The sequence below is a fragment of the Malus domestica genome, chromosome 13 (genome assembly GCF_042453785.1).
Source record: "Malus domestica chromosome 13, GDT2T_hap1".
Lineage (NCBI taxonomy): Eukaryota > Viridiplantae > Streptophyta > Magnoliopsida > Rosales > Rosaceae > Malus > Malus domestica.
In genome coordinates this window covers 25,144,119-25,151,510 of record NC_091673.1, presented here as the reverse complement: position 1 = coordinate 25,151,510, position 7,392 = coordinate 25,144,119, and the positions used below count along the sequence as shown (strand labels likewise).

General features: G+C 37.1%; 1 long non-coding RNA gene and 1 other non-coding gene across 2 annotated transcripts; both read left to right on the top strand.

Annotated features, from left to right (window-relative positions):
- The first annotated feature begins 2,029 nt into the window (after positions 1 to 2,029).
- On the top strand, positions 2,030 to 7,122 carry LOC139190744 (uncharacterized). Its single transcript, XR_011575108.1, has 2 exons — positions 2,030 to 2,195; positions 6,684 to 7,122. It is a non-coding gene; the product is annotated as an uncharacterized lncRNA (long non-coding RNA).
- A 164-nt stretch (positions 7,123 to 7,286) lies between these two features.
- On the top strand, positions 7,287 to 7,392 carry LOC114820790 (small nucleolar RNA R71). Its single transcript, XR_003768268.1, has one exon. It is a non-coding gene; the product is annotated as a small nucleolar RNA R71 (small nucleolar RNA).

Sequence of the window (7,392 nt, the reverse complement as noted above, 5' to 3'; positions counted from 1 at the left end):
TTTGATACTTTGAATTATATTTTCAATATAGGACTTTTGATTTCCTCTGGAGCAAAACAGGACTAAATGGACGAATTTTGGAGTAATTCTAGTTGGAAGACATTCGTGAGTCACTTTGCTTGATCCTATCAAACTTTGGAATTTTTCCACCAAGTGGTTATTTTCTGGCGATAAAATAAAGGAGCGATGTGCAATGTTGGAAAATGACTTTTTTAGGCTTAAATTGCGTTTTTGGAGCCCAAGATGACCTCGGATGGATTTGTGGCCTTCTGGAGAAGTGTTCAGAATATTCCAAACATTAAATCCAACTATATTGGGCCAGTTTTGGAGCAGCTTATGGGTCCAAAACATGGCTGTTCAGATTTTAGGCGAATTTTACCATTTAATTTAGGGTTATGTTTCCTATTTTATTTGATTATTATTATTAGTTTCCTAGTGGGAATAAAGGACCTATTTTTTGGGTTTGTGTGGGGGCTTAGCAGATATATGGCTTGGCCGTCTACAGTTTTTTTGAGAGGAGGCTTATTTTTATGAAAACTTTGGAGACAGCAAGAATTGAGAGGGTTCTTGAAGATTTTCTACTTTGAGGTGTTTTTATTCTTATTCATTTTAATAATATTTCTTTTGATTTTTATTATGAGTATATGTAACTAATTCTTTTGCTAGGGTTAGGCCATGAACCTTAGCAAGAATATGTAGTTTTATTAATTTGCTTATGAACGGATGCATGCTTGCTTTGAATTATTAATCACTGCGGTTAAGACTATCTATATATTTTAATGATTGATCACCATTAGGGTATTTAGACAAGTAATTTGATGCAATTTTTGTTGGAACATCACCCTGAAATTGAGAAGGGCTTCTTGTGATTGGTAATTGTAAGTTCACTTAAGGCGAACATCACGTTCTTAAGGGTTACATGGTTTTTCAAAGGGTTTTCATGAAGTTTAGTGAGTCTTGCTTGTTATATTTGATCTGAACATCACAGACGGATTGCATGCTAGATATACGTTTTCGCTTGAACATTACAAGGAAAATATGCAGTAGGAAAACCTAACCTTCAAAGCATGGATGTGGAAATTCATAAGTAATTGATAGAATTGCATAGGATTGTGACGGTAACGGCTAAACCCTAGTCTTTCCCTAAATTGATTTTAATAATAAAAAAAAAAAATAGATATATATATATATATTTTTTTTTTTCTTTCTGTTTGCTACCTTTAATTTCTAACTCCTAGGTTTCTTTAATTGTTAATTCAATATTTTCAAACTCAAACATTTCAAATCTTTGATAAAAATCTGTTTTAATGGTTAATTAAGAGTTGATTTAAATATGAATTAGTCCAACAATCTTTGGGGACAACGACCTTGCATGAGCAATTATACTACAATTACCTTCTATTCTTGCAAGTATTTTCAGTGATTTTAACCCTATTGCGCAGGTATAAAAAAATCCTTTTAAGAAATTGGCGTCGTTGCCGGGGAGCTAGAGATCCGCAAGGAAAATGAAAAGGAGTGGGAAGAACATGCAGACAACACAGATCCATGAATTCGAAATGCGCATATCTTTGAAAACAGGTGCGGTATAACCCATCATCCTTCAATTTTGTTTTTGCTATTTACATGCCAACCAGTCTAAGAAAACTTAATGCATTGATACCTCTGTTCCATCTTGTGAAGATAACGCTCGATCCGTAAGAAAATAAGCCCTTATGACTAGATCTGGATGGAACTGACTAATGTGAGACCAAATGTGACTTGGAACCAAAACATGGAAGACCCATATCCTATTAACAATGTGATAAACAAGAGGACGACCAGGACTGCATACTGCATTTTGAACTTGATAACTGCGTGCTCCATTGATGTGAATATGCCCATTCAAATGACAAGTTGTTGGTGACCCTACTTTTGTATTCTTGCAAGGTACACGACTTCAATCGGTAATTAGAAAGATGGAGGTCCACCATACCGCAATGATCCATGTAACTGAAGGTATAAAACGTGTCTTTTGCACTGATGTAGAACTAGATCTGCACTTGGAAACCCCTAAACTTTAACATTGTCATAAAGATCGGTTGAATTAGTATCTCATGCTCAATATATTGTTTGTAGATTCGTACAGTCCAATGAGGCTCAACCGAATGGAGGTACTGGGAAACCAAAAGAAATTTCCAGATTGCGCATTTGCATAGGTATAATCCCGAACTTGCTCCATATGTTTGTTGTTGATTTATGCTTTGAGTAACTGCTATGGTTGATGGTAAAGTAGACTTGTTGTTGGGTGCATGATTCCAGCATAGGATTATTTGCTTTTATTCTCCCTATGTTGCAACCTGCAATTAACCAATACGAGTTAAAAGTAAAGAAAGAAAACAACATTTATTTATTTATTTACTATGTTTGTTTGTACTTGCATCTAGAAATGTAAACTAATAATAAAATTGAATGTCAAGCGAAAAATAAAATAAGGAAATAGTTTAGAAAAATTGGGTTGCCTCCCAATAAGCGCTTTAGTTAATGTCTATAGCTAGACATTGCTGAAGGTTGGTGGTCAGATCACTGGTTCTCACTGACTCGCTGCAATGTCAAATGGTGCTTCCAAGTAGTGTTTGAGTCGATGGCCATTGACTTTAAACTCGAAACCTGTCTCCCCATTTTTAATATCCATAGCCCCGTGGGGATAAACTTTAGTAACAATATAGGGACCCTGCCACCTTGATTTTAGTTTTCCAAGGAATAACTTCAACCTTGAATTGAAAAACAAAACCTTTTGACCTGGCTGAAACTGTTTGTGAAGAAGGTGGCTGTCATGGAATGCTTTTGTTTTCTTTTTGTATATCTTTGCACTCTCATATGCATCATTTCTGAGTTCTTCCAGCTCGTGCAATTGCAATTTTCGTTTTTCTCCAGCAGCATCATACGCATAATTAAGCTCTTTAATTGCCCAATAAGCCTTATGTTCAAGCTCCATAGGTAGATGGCACGCCTTACCATAAACAAGCCGAAAGGGAGACATCCCAATCGGTGTTTTATATGTTGTTCTATAGGCCCATAAAGCATTATCTAACTTAACACTCCAGTCTTTGCAGCTGGCATTGACTGTTTTCTCTAGAATGCGCTTAATTTCCCTATTAGAAACTTCAACTTGCCCAGAAGTTTGAGGGTGGTATGCAGTGGCCACCTGATGACTTATCCCATATTTAGTAAGTAGTGCAGCAAATTGTTTATTTAAAAAGTGCTTGCCCCTATCGCTGATAATTGCCCTAGGTGTCCCAAAACGTGGAAAAATAATGCCCTAAAGGAATTTCAGGACCACAAATCCTTGATTTGTTGGTGTTGCAACAGCCTCGACTCACTTAGAAACATATTCAACGGCCACCAATATGTATTGATTTCCATTGGATGATAGGAATGGTCCCATAAAATCAATGTCCCAAACATAGAATAATTCAACCACCAGAATACTTTGCTGTGGCATTTCATTTCGCTTAGACTGATTTCCCACTCGTTGACATCTATCACAAGCCTGACACCAAACATGAGCATCTTTAAAAATGGAAGGCCAGTACAACCCACTTTGTAATATTTTAGCTGCTGTTCGTTTTCCCCCAAAATGACCACCACAAGCATGCTGATGTGCAAACGTCATAACACTTTCTTGCTCTTCTGCAGGAATACACCTACAAATAATTTGGTCTGGGCAATACTTGTATAAGTAAGGCTCATCCCAAAAATAATACTTAACCGTTGCTAAAAAACTTTTTCTTCTGCTGGAAAGTCATATCTGGCTGCAAAATACCTTTAGCCAAATAATTGACAATATCTGCAAACCACGGAGTTGTGCTGCGAATGGACATAAGCTGTTCATCAGGAAAACTCTCATTTAAAGAAAGTAAATCATCTTCGGTTGGGCTAGTACTGACCAGCCTGGATAAGTGATCAGCCACAACGTTTTCACTCCCTTTTTATCTTTAATTTCTAAATCAAATTCTTGCAGAAGAAAAACCCAACGAATTAACCTTGGCTTGGCGTCTTTTTTAGATAATAAATATTTCAATGCAGCATGGTCTGTGTAAATTATAACCTTAGCCCTAACCAAGTTGGATCTGAACTTTTCCAATGCAAAAACAACTGCTAATAACTCATTTTCAGTGGTTGCATAATTCAATTGTGCATCGTTTAATGTCCTACTAGCATAGTACATGACCTGAGGAATTTTATCTTTTCTCTAGCCAAGAACTGCCCCAATTGCATAATCAGAAGCATCACACATCAACTCAAAGGGTAAACCCTAATTAGGTGCAGCAATGATAAGAGCTGTAGTTAAAAGTGTCTTTAACTGGTTAAATGCCTCTAAACAATCTGCATCAAAATTAAACAGGGTGTCCTTAGCAAGTAGGTTGCACAAAGGACGGCTAATCTTGGAGAAATCCTTGATAAACCGTCGATAAAACCCAGCATGACCCAAGAATGATCGAATGCTCTTTACTGTAGTAGGGGGCGGCAACTTGGCAATTACATCAATCTTTGCCTTGTCAACTTCAATTCCTTTGTTTGAAACAAGATGTCCCAAAACAATGCCTTGCTTTACCATAAAATGACACTTCTCCCAATTTAACACTAAGCTTGTTTCTTGACATCTTTCGAGAACTTGAGATAAATTTTGTAGACAAAGATCAAAACTATCCCCAAAAACTGAGAAATCATCCATGAATACCTCAACAATTTTCTCAACCAAGCTTGAAAATATGCTCATCATGCACCGTTGAAAGGTGGCTAGTGCATTACATAACCCAAATGGCATCCTCTGATAAGCAAAAGTACCAAATGGACAAGTGAAAGTGGTTTTCTCTTGATCTTCTGGTGCAATTGGAATCTGATTATACCCAGAATACCCATCTAGAAAACAATAAAATGCTCGGCCAGCTAACCTTTCCAACATTTGGTCAATGAAAGGCAATGGAAAATGGTCTTTTCTTGTCCCTGCATTAGGCTTCCTGTAGTCAATACACATTCTCCAACCCGTAGTCAACCTTGTTGGAATTAACTCATCATTATCATTTTTCACCACTGTAATACCTGTACGCTTAGGCACAACTTGTGTAGGGCTAACCCATTTACTGTCAGAAATTGGGTAAATCATGACTGCATCAAGTTGTTTCATTACTTCGTTTCGCACAACTTCTTTCCTGATGGGATTTAACCTTCTTTGAGCATCAACTGTAGGATTTATGTCATCCTCCATCAATATTCTGTGCATGCAAATGGTTGGGCTTATACCCTTAATATCAGCTATAGACCACCCCAATGCATCTTGGTATTTTCTTAAAACACGCAATAATTTTTCCTCTTCTATGCTTGTCAAATCTGAAGTAATAATAATTGACAGCGTTTCATCTGCCCCAAGATGTGCATATTTTAAATGTTTTGGCAATGGTTTTAGCTCCACTTTTGGGGGTTGCAATTTAGAAGGTTGCAAAGGCGTTTTTGGCTCTCCAAGGCTTTTGTAAACATGTCTCCAACGTGGTAATTGGGCTGGTACACTGTCTAATGCTGTTACATACTAAAAAATGTCTTCATCCTCTGTTTGTGCTGTATCTGGACTATGTAAAACACTCAATAATGGATCAGATGTCAATCGAATCATAATTTCTGCATGAATAACACCTTCTAACACATCTACCCGCATACACTCTTGCTGTTCTTCTGGGCGTTTTGCAGCCTCAAATAGGCTAAAAACCACTGATTGGTCTTGAACTCTAAATGTTAAAGTGCCTGCTTCCACATCAATCAATGTTTGGGCAGTGGCCATAAAAGGTCTTTCCAAAATAATTGGTGTCTGCAAATCTTCATCCATGTCAAAAACTATGAAATATGCTGGTAGATACAAACTGTCAACCTTGATAATTAAGTCTTCAATAATCCCCCTAGGATAAGTAACAGAGCGATCTGCTAGTTGGAAAATAATGGATGTAGGCTTTAGATCTCCTTGGCCCAATCTCTGAAAAACAGAATAAGGCATTAAATTAATACTAGCACCTAAATCAATTAATGCACGTTTAAAATTAGACTTTCCAATAGTGCAAGAAATTGTAAAACTCCCGGGATCTTTCTTTTTGGGTGGCAATTTGTGATGTAGAACTGCGCTGCATTGTTCAGTAAGAATGACTTTTTCAAAATCAACCAATTTCTTTTTGTGAGTGCACACATCTTTTAAAAATTTGGCATATGATGGAATGTTTTTTATTGCATCAAGTAGTGGCATAGATAGAGTTTGCATGAAGTCCCTCAATTGCTTGTCTTTTGCTTTTGGCTTCAAATGTTTTGGATATGGAATTGGGGCCTCATAAACATGTTCTGGGCATTTCTCTGTTGCTGGATTGTTTTTGGGTAGTTGTTCAACAGCAGATTCTGTAAGTTTTTCAGCAGATTCTGCAGGGTTTTCTGCCAAGTGGTCTTCACTTTTTGCATTCTCACGGTTATCATAACTTTTACCACACCGCAAAACTCTAACAGCACTGCATTCTTCTTAACCCCATGGATTAGGGACTGTTTGAATTTTCCTTTCTCCCTTTCTGTGATATGACTTGTTAACTGGCCAAATTGCTTTTCTAAATTTTGAATTGAAGCTTGTACATTCTGCATATTCTGATCTTTTTTGTCTATGTATTGCTTTGTAGATTGCATAAACATTTAGAGTGTATCCTCCAAAGAACGTTTGGGCTGCACAACTGGCTGTTGTATATGATTTTGCTGAAAAGGCTGCACTTGCTGGTTTCCTCCCCACTTCATATTTGGATGATCCCTCCAACCTGGGTTATAAAAATTAGAATATGGGTCTTTGAAAATTGTTGAATGCATTTCCTTGTTCTGCCACATGTTCTGGATAAGCGTCTTTATGTGGGCAGCCCATAAAATCATGATTTGGCATGTTGCAGATGCTACAAACTGCTGCAGTAGGCTGCTGTACAGCAACCTGATGCACTGGTACTGTTATTTTATGCAGAAGCATGTCAAATTTTGAGTCAAAATTTTCAAGTTTTTTCTCCATTTTTTCGATTTGAGCAGATACATGTGGAGTTCCAATTGACATATAAAAAATGCCTCGAGTTTGTGTCTGGTCCGCTGCCCATTGTTGTGTTTCTGTAGCCATTTTCTCAAATAACTGAAATGCTTGTTAGGCATTTTTATTTGAAAACGAATCTCCGGATGATGCATTCACATAACTTTTGGTAGTTGGATTTAAACCCATGTAACATATTTGCATTCTTGTGTCCCCATTAATATCAGCATGAGGACACTTCCTGAATAAATCTGAAAATCGCTCCCAAGCTTCATGGAACTCTTCATTAGGCTTTTGAACAAAAGATAGAATTTTAGTTCTTATGT